This window comes from Sardina pilchardus, chromosome 20 (genome assembly GCF_963854185.1).
Source record: "Sardina pilchardus chromosome 20, fSarPil1.1, whole genome shotgun sequence".
NCBI lineage: Eukaryota > Metazoa > Chordata > Actinopteri > Clupeiformes > Clupeidae > Sardina > Sardina pilchardus.
In genome coordinates this window covers 10817598-10830825 of record NC_085013.1, presented here as the reverse complement: position 1 = coordinate 10830825, position 13228 = coordinate 10817598, and the positions used below count along the sequence as shown (strand labels likewise).

At 48.6% G+C, this 13228-nt stretch overlaps 1 protein-coding gene across 3 annotated transcripts in view; it reads right to left on the bottom strand.

Annotated features, from left to right (window-relative positions):
* Positions 1-13228, bottom strand: part of sash1b (SAM and SH3 domain containing 1b) — an 81530-nt gene that overhangs the window by 21539 nt on the left and 46763 nt on the right. Inside the window, exon 1 of one of the 3 annotated variants that reach the window (XM_062523236.1) lies at positions 7181-7342. The exons of the other annotated variants lie outside the window; for them this stretch is intronic. The gene's annotated coding sequence lies outside the window, so the exon portion shown is untranslated. Of the gene's footprint in view, positions 1-7180; positions 7343-13228 lie in introns of those variants that run through there. 3 annotated transcript variants of the gene reach the window in all.

Sequence of the window (13228 nt, the reverse complement as noted above, 5' to 3'; positions counted from 1 at the left end):
AGTTTACTTAAAATGGACGCGAAAACGTTTTCAGAATAATAATAGACACGGCTATATGTAGCCCCCAAACATACACAGTGTGTGATACAAAAACCCCCACAAAAAAACAGTTGTCCTACACTTACCAGCAGATTCATAACATCGGTCCATACGCTACAAAAGCTGTCAGAAACATAAGACGCAGGATAGCTCCCAGCAGCAGCCCCATCCTCCTCCATGACTACAAGCGCAGCCACCAAAGTTCCTGTGACACGCAACTTCAGCTAATAACGAGCATCACCTGCAAGGCAACTGAATACTAATATTTGAAAAACAAAAGTCCCGCTCCTTGTAGAAAGTTTACAATTCCTCCCGAAAGTAGCCTAACTAGATTCTAAGTCGCGTTTGGTTAGGCTCAAAATAAATGTAGGCTACATGTAAACAAGACTTCACCGACGACAAGAGTGTCAAAATGATGAACATCTGAGCAACACTGTTCTGAGCGACCACATGCGTCTCGGACCTGCTCCATCCCGTACTTGGCTATATTTTGCTCTTTTCCAACTTAGACTGCCCACCCATGGTAGCCACCATAATAACACACATCGCTACCAGGACACAGAGGCTACTGAATGTTTGAAAAGCAAAGCATTTTTGTGGATGTAGTAGAATAGCCTAAACGGAAATGCTCCCAAAATGCCTACTTTAAAGTTGTTTAAAGTCGTTTATTATAACAAAAATGCTTAATCAGTCCTTTATGCCAGGTTATTCTGGACAAAAGTCGGCATCCTCGCTGACAGTCATACAAAGACATCCAATGTTTTATGGATTTATGGATGGGCATGTTTAATATAAAACAAGTCCCCCCTTTACTGATAAACGAGTCATTGCCGCTTTAGCTGTCCTGAAAAAAAAAGAAGGAAATTCACTTCCACATCTATTTAAAGGTAAAATGATATAGTGCCACTGGTCTAAATGGAAAATAAACACAAAAATGCTCTCTTGGGTAAGCAGCTAACAAACCATGCAGTCATAATGCAGCAACATAATATTTTTCATTTTTACAAATCATCACAGCGAGGTACTTCTGCCTCTGCTCACTCCATCCATATTCCTCAGATCCAGCTAACTGGAGCAGAGAGAGCGATAGAGAGAGAGAGAGAGAGAGAGAGAGAGAGAGAGAGAGAGAGAGAGAGAGAGAGCTGCGTGATGTCCTGCATCAATGCACCCCCTAGAGCAAGCTAATAAAGAGGAGTTCTCTCTGCCAGCTAGGCACTGTGGGGGAGACAGACCCACAACACCTCTCGCACGAGAGAAAAACACACGGGCAAATTAGTTAAGACTTCCCCTAGCCTAATTAGTTTCCATGTGTAAAACTGAATACAGCAACTTGTTTGTTTGTCTTCATACAGCCAAACTGTGTTGACAATTACGTCGACATGCATACAGTACACATGTGCATACACAACATTTCAGCACTGCCTTTGAACTTCACTTTGTCACATTTGCATGAACAAAAGGGACGTTGTCAGATTCGACAACCTCTTCTAAGGTCTAGACTAACTGTTCAACACTAATTATGGCACTGAAAAGTTAAGATGCTAAGCTCTGTAATGGCTATACTCAGTGTATAGTTTACAATCCCTCAGGCAAGTTACTGGGTGGCTGGATGTCACCACTGGGGGATATATAGAGACTGCAGACACTGTGGCATTGTCCTTAGAGGGACAGTGACAGGGACACACACATAAGCCTAAGCAAAAGACCACACAAAAGTCCACTGGGCAGTGTGCGCTGTAAAGCAATTGGCACTATACGACACTTAGAGAATCTAAGGTGAGAACGCTGCAACAGGTTGGTGAATAGAGCACAAGCATTAGTACATCATACTATTCAGCCATGACACTAGCAGCCCTGATCTGCAATGGAGGCTCCGTAAGGACATAGGTTGTAGCCCTAGACAGTTTACAGTCTATGGTTGTAGCTTCTAGGTCTAAAATACATCAAAGCCAATGTTAATACAGTGGAGATAAATGGTGAAAAAACAAATTGGTAGCTGTCGCCGACCAGCTTAACCACTGTTTACTGGAGGCACCCAGAGGTCTGATCAGTGGGCCTCAATCTTGGCCTGCGCTTTAAAAGACAAGGGATTGCCTTCACACCACTTGCTCTGTCTGCATGCAAATTCCTGGGCTTCTGCGGGACAAAGTGCTGTAACCCAGTGACATCCACACACGCACACGCACATCCATATCCACACACACACACACACACACACATATATGCGATCTGATCGCGGGGCTGTGTGCTATGAAAGAGGGCCATTCATGTGGCGTTCTGGAGTGACATGCCCCGGAGTCAGAGCGGCAGGAGATGTGGCGGTGCAGGCCAGGCCGTGGAGAAGAGAGCTGCCCCTGTGACGCACCACGCGGGGCTATTCAGCTCAGAAACTACCCCATTATAACCCCACCCCGTCTCGATCCCACCCCACCCTACCACCACGGTCACATGACCAGCGCTTTGTCTGCGATGTGTGGCTCTTTCTTCCATGCTTCGAGCCTCGCTTAAGAGCACAGGGAGAGAAAAAAAAAAAAAAACAGCAGCCACATGCAGTCTGGCTGATGGCACGGGGTGAAAGGCTGAGAGTCAGGCACTAGAGAGCACATCTGAGGCACCATCTTGGCCCTGGACATCAGAGGAGGACGTCAGTGACCCTCCCTCAAGCCCAAGCCCCTGCCCCCAACACCAATCATGCATGCAGTTGAGCATACTGAAAAACATCACAGTCAATTGGCCATGAGTAGTAGTAAACATACAGTGCATGCCATTGTTTATCCTATATCGGACAATAAAGACATACTCTGGTACTTGCTTGAAAGGTTCCGAGTTATGAAAGACCAATTTGTCATGCGTTTCCGAATTGTTTGGGCTAGTTACTTCAAAGATGGCTAATTGTCTCCATAGTGAAGGCTCTCATGTGTACCAGGCCCCGTTGGGTAGATCATAATCTGTTTCAAGCCAGTGGTTTGAGAGGCCCCATTCAGTTCATGGTTCAAGAACCCCAGCCGTAAGCCCTGTGGTATCATGCGGAACTCTATGGAGCTCCACTGAGCCCACGAACAAGGCCAATTAACCCAACCAGAGAGGCTCCTGGGATGGAGAGAACTGAACAGGCTTACTGGAGACTTTACTTGTCAGTGGTACTGATGGAGGAGGGAGGTCTGACTCAGGTCAGGGTCTCTGGTGAGAGACTTGTGCAGCCCATGGCTCTGCAGTGAAGTAAGCGTGGCATGCAGACTGCGGTCCACCAGACCAACCAGCTCAGTTCTAGTCCAGGGTACTCTGGGGGCTTCCAGTGGTTCCTTTCCCACGGAGGTCTTACCTTCTCGGAACTGATATCGTATTCCGTAATTGACGTGAAAGCAGAACAGAACTGTCCAACTTCTCTTTTCTGACATCTGTAATGATCACTGTAAGAACTCATTACAGTAATGTACTCCAGTCACGGTCATTGTGAGAGCTCACCCCTCTACTCCTGCACTGTTCCAAAGATGGATGAGGCTGAAGCACAGGTGCATGGTGGGTAATTATACCCATCGGCAGGACAATGAGAGGATATAGAGTGACTGGAGCGAGATGTGAGGGAGATCCCGGGAGCTGTTTGGATCACGCTGCTTCCCTGCTGTGCAGAAACCTCCACTCCTTCTCTCCAGGGAGAAGGGCGGATGAGAAGAAAGACAAAAGGGAGGACAGGAGGAGGCACCTTCTCTCCTTCAGGCACTCCAACGCAAGAAAAAAACAAAACCCTGTTCTTATGTAGGCTTGATGATAAGTGACATGAAGGTGCTCTGACCTACAAAAACAATCCTCAAATCTGGCCAGTCTGCTGCCTCGCATTAAGAGAACTGCCATCTCGGGTTTGACTAAACCAGCCACATATCACCCGATTCCACCCTCATCTTACCCAAGCCCTTCTCTTACCCCAAGCTCTTCTCTGGCTTTAGAGTTAAAGCTACTAATCTTCAGGAGACCACCCGGTGATGTAAGGGTTAAAGAAATGAGAGGACCTGTGTGAGATCCAGAACTTTGAGGGGGTGGGGAATCCAGGCTATCTTAAATCCCCTGTCCCCCAGGTAGGCAGGGGTCAGTCAGCAAGCCACCCCAATCAGCCCGCTGGGGAGGGGGGTGTTGGGGCTGAGACGTGACGGAGCTGCGCTGGGCGGGGTGGTGCTGGTGGTGGTGGGGGGGGGTTCTTAGGGAGCTGTGATGGGACTGGGCAGGAGGGAAAATGGCTTTCTGTCGGAGTCGTGATTACACTCAGGATGGTTTCTCTGCGCTGCTCTGCAGGGGTCTTCAAGGGCAGAGACCTCACTTTTCTTGTTCCCCAAGTATGGGGAGAAAGGCTCTTTGTCTACCTCTCTGTATCTTTCAGTGTCACTCTATCTCACAATCTCACTACATCTTTCCATCTCTGTATTTGTGTCTCTCTTTCTCTGCATTTCTCTATCTGTATACATGTTTGTATCAGTCACTATTCTACACATTTATCTTTCTATAATGGTGAGTATATACTGTAGGTATCTGTTTGTATGTCCATGTCGATTTATAAAGAAATATTTCCTTGATCTGCATTGTTTTAGCTCTGACCTAAATGAGAAAAAGGGCATCATGACATTTTGAATTATAACATAACTGAGAGATGACTTAACATCCCCCGGCACAATTCTCATGTCCACTGACAGAGACAGTGGCGTGAGTGTGTGTCCCTGTGTGTGTCTGTGTGTCTGTGTGGGAGGGTGTGTGTGTGTGTACATGATCTGTGTGTTCCTGAGTATGTGTCACTGCACAAACGCATCAGGGGAGAGCGAGTTATTCCTTTGTTTGGAGAAGTGTCGAAAAGGGCTGTGTGCTTCGAGGGCTGACCCACAATCCCAAATCCCTCGTCACAGATTCAGAGATAAATCACTTCCCTACTAAGAGTGACTCACTCTCAGGCCATTACTCTCAACACAACTCTGATCAGCAACAGATGTGGATCAAATACATATTTCAAAAACCATTGATGAATAAACACTTCAGAGGTTTACAGCACGCAAATATCCAATCCTTACAGCTGTGAATATAAAACACGTCAATCCGATCTGAAAGGCTTTTGACAGACACCTGGCACAGGTTTGGGTGGACACGAGGTTTCGACAAGGCCAGCTATAAACTAAAAGTACATCTGAGAGAAGCTGGTCTGGCTCTTGGAGCGTCCACTCTCTGATCTCAGAACAGGTGGGTGAGGCGTGAAACTGCTGCGAGGGCTCAGGTCACGGAAGAGGGAAATGGCACGAGAGGCTCTTCTGCGTGAGCTGGAGCTGAAGCTGGAGCTGGGCCATAGACTCGCACTCCAAACCAGACTGTGGACAATATACATTCTGGCACACAGAAACAGGAAATGACACACACACAAAGACTTATTTGGAGGAGAGTCTGCATGTGCTTGGGTGTGTGTGTGTGTGTGTGTGTGACTGTGTGTGTGTGTGTACAGTATGTGTGTGTGTGTGGCTGGCATTTTGGAAGGGGAACCAAGTGCCACAACCGAGAGGAGTGTATGAGCATGGGGCGAGAACTGGAGAGGAAACAGCCTAACTAAACTAACGGAGTCATCACACTGTCTTCACCCACCGTGAGCTGGTCCTGGAGCGCACATGTAGGGAGACCCTGACAGTGGCTCGGTGCCCAGAGGAAACGGGGGCTTACTGAAACGCTTATGCTGAAGGATCTCTAATGGACTACATGTGTTCCTCCTCAGCTTTGCCTTTCTCTCTCTCCTCCTGCCACGGTCTCTCCCTCCCTCTCTTTTTTCTCCCACTCTCTTTCTCTCCCTTTCTCTCTCCCTTTCTCTCCCTCTGTCTTTTACAGTCTGCGGCGGGCTCCTCCTCTGCTGCCCATGTCTCCACACCCTTCCTGCAACATCACTGAATCCTCCTTCTAGTTCTTTCTTGTTTTCTCTGATCTTCTATTCCTTTCTCTCTCGTGCCTTTTCAGCCTCTGTCACTCTCTATTGCTCTTTTATTCCGCTTCTCTATATGAAGGCTGAATCTTTGTGTTGCGCCCATTTAACAGGAATCAAGGGCTTTCAACAGGTCTGCTCGCTACTTACAAAAAAAAGAGGAGAAGAGGGTTAGACAGCATAAAGAGGGATTGTAATAGTGGGATACATGTGACATTCCAGCATAGCTCTCAATTTGCCATCATGAAAAGCCAACAGTCAAGACCAACAGAAGAGACATTCAAACCTTTCATCCTATCCCTACATGCAACAGTTGTCTTACTTCAATCCACAGATGAGGTCAAATACCAGATGGGTTAGAGGTAGAGATTTTACAGCAATCATCACACTCTCCTTCTCTGATTAGTGAAGCAAGGCCATGATCGGTGCACCCAAACACAACTCGACATGACCTCCCAGTAAAGCTCAGACAAGCCCAGGGTGACCTTCCAGTGCGGTGACAACACGTCTTCAGCAGATTACAGCTCTCGCCTCAACGAAAGAGACTAGACGACACAGCTAAAACAAGCAAATCACATCGTATTACAGCGTGTTGAAACACTGAATAAAAGACTTCATACCACAGCCGGCGCAGCACCATGACCCAGCGTGGGACAGATCTTACTTTCCCAGGCTACCTGAGCTCTCTCTCTCCCTCTCCCTCTCCCTCTCTCTATCCCCCTCTCTTTCTCCCTTGAGCATCTCATTGAGAGTCCTAACTCTTTCCAGAGAGCTCGAGTGGGGCAGAGGCTGGGACTCCGGCTTTATAGAACACCCCCCGGTGTCTCTGGGACATCTGCCTGCCAAACATGAGCTCACCACCATCACAGCCCCGGCAAGGCTCTCGCTCCCAGAGCCAGAGCCAGAACCAGGGCTGCTTCAGCCAGGAGCCTCTGCGAGAACTCACACACTCACGCGACAAGCAGGAGAACCAACACACCAAGCCTAGCACGCGCTCACACACACACACACATTCATTAAAAACATGCCGGCAGAAGTCAAGACACTCACCAAGGCATGCTACCAGACACTCCAGAACGCTCTGACAACAACAACCAAGTGAGCAGAGTTCTCCAGGGGAACTGGAAGAGCGCTCACCAGAGAAGAGAGAGAGAGAACATGGCAAGAAGCTCCGGAGAAGAACTCTCTAGAGAAGACACTCACCACAGAACACGGGGGCTCGCGACACCGACGCTCACTACACTTCGCTCATCAGCGGAGCCAGCCGAGAGACAGCGGGACCCAAAAACTCCTCGTCAGACTTCAACTCCTGCCAAAGTTTTCCCCTCCAAGTAAGAGAACAATGCATGTTCGAGTGGAGCTGGTGAGAGGGGAGGGGGAGCCGGCGTGGGGAAGGGAGAGGAGGGAAGATGGGTGGAGAGGGGTGGAGATGGTGGTGGTGGTGGTGGTGGTGGAGGAGGGGGAGTGTACTGCTGTAATAAATCAGCGTGAGCCGCGGGGGCTGGAGGCAGCGGAGCAGAGGGCTGCTGACGCTCACAACGCCCCAAAGGGTGGAGCTGTGTGCTCTCCCTCTCTCTCTCTCTCTCTCTCTCTCTCTCATGGTCTCTCCCTCTCTCTGGTTCTCTCTCTCTCTCTCCCCCTCTCTGTTCCCAGCTGCAGCCCAGTGGTCACACCGCCTCTAGCTAACACACAACCATACAAACACACACACACATACACACACACAAACACACACACACACAAACACACACATACACACACACACACACTGAGCAACCACATGCTAATAAACATCCGCTGACCCGAGCTCTGGCATGTCTGTGTGACTATCTGGGAGAGAGGGGGGTGTGTGATAGAAAAATGTATCAATGTTCATGACTAAGTGTGTATCTGTGGGAGATATCTGACACAGGATGAGTAGTTTGCCTTTAAGGTCAGTGTGTGAGTAACTTCAGAAACATGGGGGATCAAGACAAAAAACAACAGATAAACACACGCAAACACACACACATACACACTCACATATCCCCCCACACTCAAACAAGGCTGTGGTATTCATCAGATAGCTTTTCTTAAGTGGCACAAACAGTAAGTATTTTTTACCAAGCATTGATTCATTTAGCTAGTTCTATTTATGAAGCACGCCAGAATGCACTAAAACCCTCATGATCTGTACTGTGATCTACCAATATACAGAACTGAACTCCAAACCAAACTGTTCCCATCTTCACCACCAGATGGCAGTATGAAATAGCAGTTCCAGCACAGCCTTTACAATACAGCCTGGCCGATAGGTCCATGGGTAAATGACACAGGAGAAAAGAGAAGAGCCACTCTAAGCTCAAGATTATCATATTCACAAGACAAAGTCAGAAATAAACTGGAATGATTGGAATACTGAAACAAATCTACATACAGCACAATGATGACAATCGCTCATGTGAGACCTCTCAAGGTATATCCTTTTTGATGACATAACTTTATCTCTGTATTTTACTTTCACCAACCAAATCCCTTAAAGAGCAAACCCTTCCTATACAGCATAGGAAACGCTCCACTGCATATCCCGCAGAGTGATAGACAGTGGTCAACTCCCATAGAGACAGCTGTGGCCAGGCTGAAGGGTCAACTGAACATCCGCCGCTTCTTCACCACAACAGCCAGGGCGAGATGGCAAGAGGCATGTGCTGGGGGGATGGGGTGAGCCGAGCGGAGCGGAGAGGAGCGGAGCAGAGAGCCGAGGCGAGGCGGTCCGATCAGCTGGGAAGCCACTGGAGCACGGCTGCCGTTTACAGGGCGAGCAGCCTTAAGGGTGTGAAGGCACTTCTTATTAAACATGGGGAGGTCAAACATCATCAGCGTCACCAGGGCAGGAATGAGCAGCTGACCTCGTTAAGCGCAGGCCGCGGCCGACTGCAGTGTTGTGGTCTGTGGTGGAAGCGAGTAATGGTTCGATGCTAACAGCTGACCTGAGCGCTAATAAGCAGGCCAAGGGGCTCAGCATGAGAGATGGGTGAACTCAGAGATGGACGTTTGAGAGCCTCAGAGCCTCTGTTGACAAAGTGTGAGACGGCAAGAGGGACAAGCTGTCAGACTGATGTCCCACTGTACCTTTGCGGGGGTGTGTGCATGCCTGTTTATATGTATGTGTGTGTGTGTGTGTGTGAGTGTGTGTCTGTCTGTGTGTGTGTCAGTGTGTCACAGAGTGGGTGAGTTATGTGTGTGTATGTGTGTGTGTGTGTGTCTGACTGAGAGGATGTGTGTATGAGTGTGTGTTTATGTGTGTGCGAGTGTGTCACAGAGTGGAGGGTAAGTGTGTGTGTGTGTGTGTGTGTGTGTCTCCAGGTGACAGTCTTCATATAAAGGTATAGCGAATAGAGCCTTGCTCCAACCCAACCCCATTCCCACCTAATCAGATCCCATTACACCTCAGTGAGTCCAGCCAAAGATTCCTTCAGCCTCTCTCCCCCATCCCCGATGATGACCAAAGACTCCTCAACCCTGCTCTGTAGATGTGGGGGAGGGGAGGAGGGGATGGTATTGGATCGGGGATGCAGACGCATCCAAGTGTGCAGAGGGCACACCACTGAAAACACACACACACACACACACACACACACACACACACACACAGCAGAAAGGGCATTTTTCCGCACCAGCACTCCCCCATGGTTCTCTGCACCCCCATCATCAGCTTGCAATGGTGTGTGTATGTCTGTGTGTGTGTGTGTGTGTGTGTGTGTGTGTGTGTGTGTGTTTGTGTGTGTGTGTGTGTGTGTGCTTCTGTATAGTGTCACAGGGTTCACTGTCAAGCTTCTGTCCTTCAGCAAGCAAAAGAGACTGTTTGTAGAAAAATCGGCCCATATTTCTATTGCTTTCGCAGAGTCTATAATGGTCAAGCACAGAATAGCTGGTCATCAGCGGAGATGAATAAACCTGAGACTGAGACGGCGAAATGACATCAGTGAAAACCTCTCATTCATTCTCCTCTAAAAACGCCATTGGTTGAGAGCACAGAGGTTGTCAAGACAACCTTGGCCAGAATGCAACAGATTGCTTTAGCAGGAAAACCTGCTCAGGGGACTCAGAATTCAGAATTCCACACCAACCATGGGAATATGAATTACGAGGTAATGATAATATCATAGTCCCATATTATGCGATTATGTTCTAATGGCTCATTAAACAAGCAGAACTGGGCCAAACTCCAGCTCACAAAATAGATGGAAATTCCACTAATGAATGCAGGGGCAGGAACGGTGGGAGGAGGTAGATGTATGTAGAGAGGCGGAAAGAGGGAGAGAGGGAGGAAATGGAGGTGAAGGGAATGAGAGGAGTGGGGGATGTATACGGGTTCCTGCCTTGGAGAATGGATGGGGGAGTTAGCCCTGGGGGCCCCTGATGTTTCTATAACACAGCAGGGGGCCCAAGATAAAGACACAAAATGCAACACTGCTTGCGATGATGGGTCTCTGTGGTAATGGCAATGGTGAGTCAAAGTAGAAGTCCCCAAACACACAGGCTACAAGTCCATTACATGAATTTTCTACAGGGAATTCAAAACCAAAAGCTAAATAAGTCCTTCCTTCTGCTTCAGTAAAAAAAAAAGTTTTTTTTGTTTGTCTTCACTCCACTTTCACTGGTCACATGCATTTTTGCCTCATTGTGGTGCACCCCCCCCCCCCCCCCCCCTGTGTTTGGAGTGAACCCACAATTTGAATGCATGAGCAGCTTATCCCATTCTACGGGGAGGAGACCTCCAGTGGCCCGCCATCAGCGCTGCTCTTTGATCGTCAGCATCAAAACACATCACACCTCGGCTTCAGTGTGGTGTACGGCATGAACCTCCAAAAAAGGAGGCCGACTCCGCTGCTGGGCCAGACAGGGTCCAGTTCTGGGCCAGAGTCGCGGACTCTCTGGGCTGCCTCTGGAGCCTGTCCAAGCGGGGCATGTTTAATTCAGGGCCGCTGCCGTTGTTTTACTCTGCCCTTGTGCGTTCCTGATTAGCCACGGCTCAGAGAGCTCCAGTCCCCACAGACGAGGCAGAAAGGGCCCAAAATTCCCCAAACACGGAGCTTGAATGGGGCCGCGGTCCCTTGAGATGTGGCCGAGCACATTACAACTCCCACGGCCGCGGGACAATTGACCTCGTCTGAGATACATACCTCGTGTGAGACTCCTGCCGGTTCCACGTGCAAACCATCCATAAGGCCTTCTGCTTGTTTAAAGGCCTTTTTCTGGTGTCGCAATTTGGGTATGGCTTACCACAGAAGAAGCCATGTTTTCATTTAGTTTCCTTTTTAATTTCCCTCTAACTTAAGGTCAAATGATTTGGTCTGTGTTTGGTCTAGTTAAAGCAACCACATAGCAACATATGAGCTGTGCTTGCAGCAGGCCCAGGGCCACGACAGAGGACTGAACTCAGGGAAGGGCCCGACCTTAACAAATAGCTTTCACGTTTCGACACACAGCGTCTTCCTCAGAGTCAAAAATCGATATGAGCAGCATTTGAAGTGTACTTCTCCAGCAACTTCAGTCCAGGCGCGGAGATACTAAACAGGAACCCGACTGGATGACGTCTGTCTGCTAGACTCACCGCGGACACACACCTTTGAGAGCAGGCGTGACGAAACCTTCTCTGGAAGTGTGAGATGTCACACCTGAGCTGCGAGTTCCCATGCATAGAAAAAAAAACCGAACACGAAAAGAAACAAGGCAACGAGATGAGCCCCCCGTGCTGCTTTCTCGGGATGGCAGCTATTCTGAGCTCATCCGCCCATCCGCTAGTCTCATGAGTCGCTAGTGACTCAGCGAAGTTATGTAAAGGTCGCTCGTAACCCACCACTGGGATATACTTCACACTTTACAGCACGCGAGGTCTGTATGCTAAAAACTAATGCTCCTCAGGGGGTAAAAAAACCTTAAAGTTTAAATGAAGTTCAGAGATGTTCAGTTACATCTGGAGGGGCACGGATTTCAAAAGAAATATAAATAACACGCAGTGAAATGCGACGCAACGTGGTGACTAAAATGCACTTTGTGCCGTGTGCAGAAAAATATTTACAGATGTGACTTCTGCAAAATGCTGCGAATAATGCGATGTGACAGAGTCATTAGGTGCCATTAACAAGCACTTGAGCTACAGGCTCCGCTGATTGGCATGTCTAATTAATGTTTGTTCTGGAGGAAGTTCTCCCGCCATGTCGGGTGCGATTTAACACAAAGCTACGGGGTGCTTCATCAACAGCTTATTGTTGTTTTTTTCCCCCCTCAGCTCCCTCCCGCTTGTTAAAAGCTAGCTGAAATGTCTTAAATGAGACAAACTCCCACTAATTACAGTGGCTCTGGCTGTGTCAGACGTGCTGTAAGCACAAACAGCCTGTGTAGTCTCTGCAGACAATCCAGAAGGATGTTGATAAAGGGAGACTTGAGAAGCATCCTTGACAGAGGGATAGCTGGGAAACTGGGAAAGCTGGATGATTTCCCAAAAGATTTTGTTCTTGTTGGTTTTGACATCTGTTTTTCCCCTAATATGCCTAAAGAAAACAAACATTTGATGTGTATAAAATTCACATGGGAGAGAAAAAGACGCAATCTCTTTTCCACTCCAAATTCATCTTCTGATTTCCGGTGACGTGTTCAGGCTGCTTGTGCGAGGCTTTGGTTACAGTAAGAGGAGACGGATTTTTGCTGCTGACATCAATGCTTGGACCAAATAAAGCTTGGGAGTATGTATGGAATGACTTTAGCTTAAGCTAACAGCTCTAAAGCTTTTAAAGCTTGATGGATTCAGGCTCACTTTACATTTTCCAGCCACCTCCATTTTACCCTCAGCCTCACCTCCTGTTTGTTACTCTAACTAAGTGTTCCGTGTTGTGACTGGTGCTTGTGGAGACAATGCCCAATATTCTGCGGTGTGATTGGCAGGTCGACAGCTCCTTTGTGTCTAACTCCATGTTCACTGGTCTCTCTGTGACCGGCATGTCCTCTAGACCATATACTGGACTCCATACTGGACTTTACAAACGGTAGCCAGACACTTCTCCCCACGGGCGTCCTGTTTTCCAGCCGACTGAGTCCAACACCTCCGTGATGCACTCAGAGTGTTCCGGGGGAACGGACTACATGTTCCTCTGCTGACAACCACAAGCTCCTATAGAGCGTCTGGGCGTGAGGGTGTGGGCACGGGCGCCGTCTCCTCGGACGCGACCCGCTGTCTCTTCGCATTCCACCTCCGCGCTCGGCCTCGCG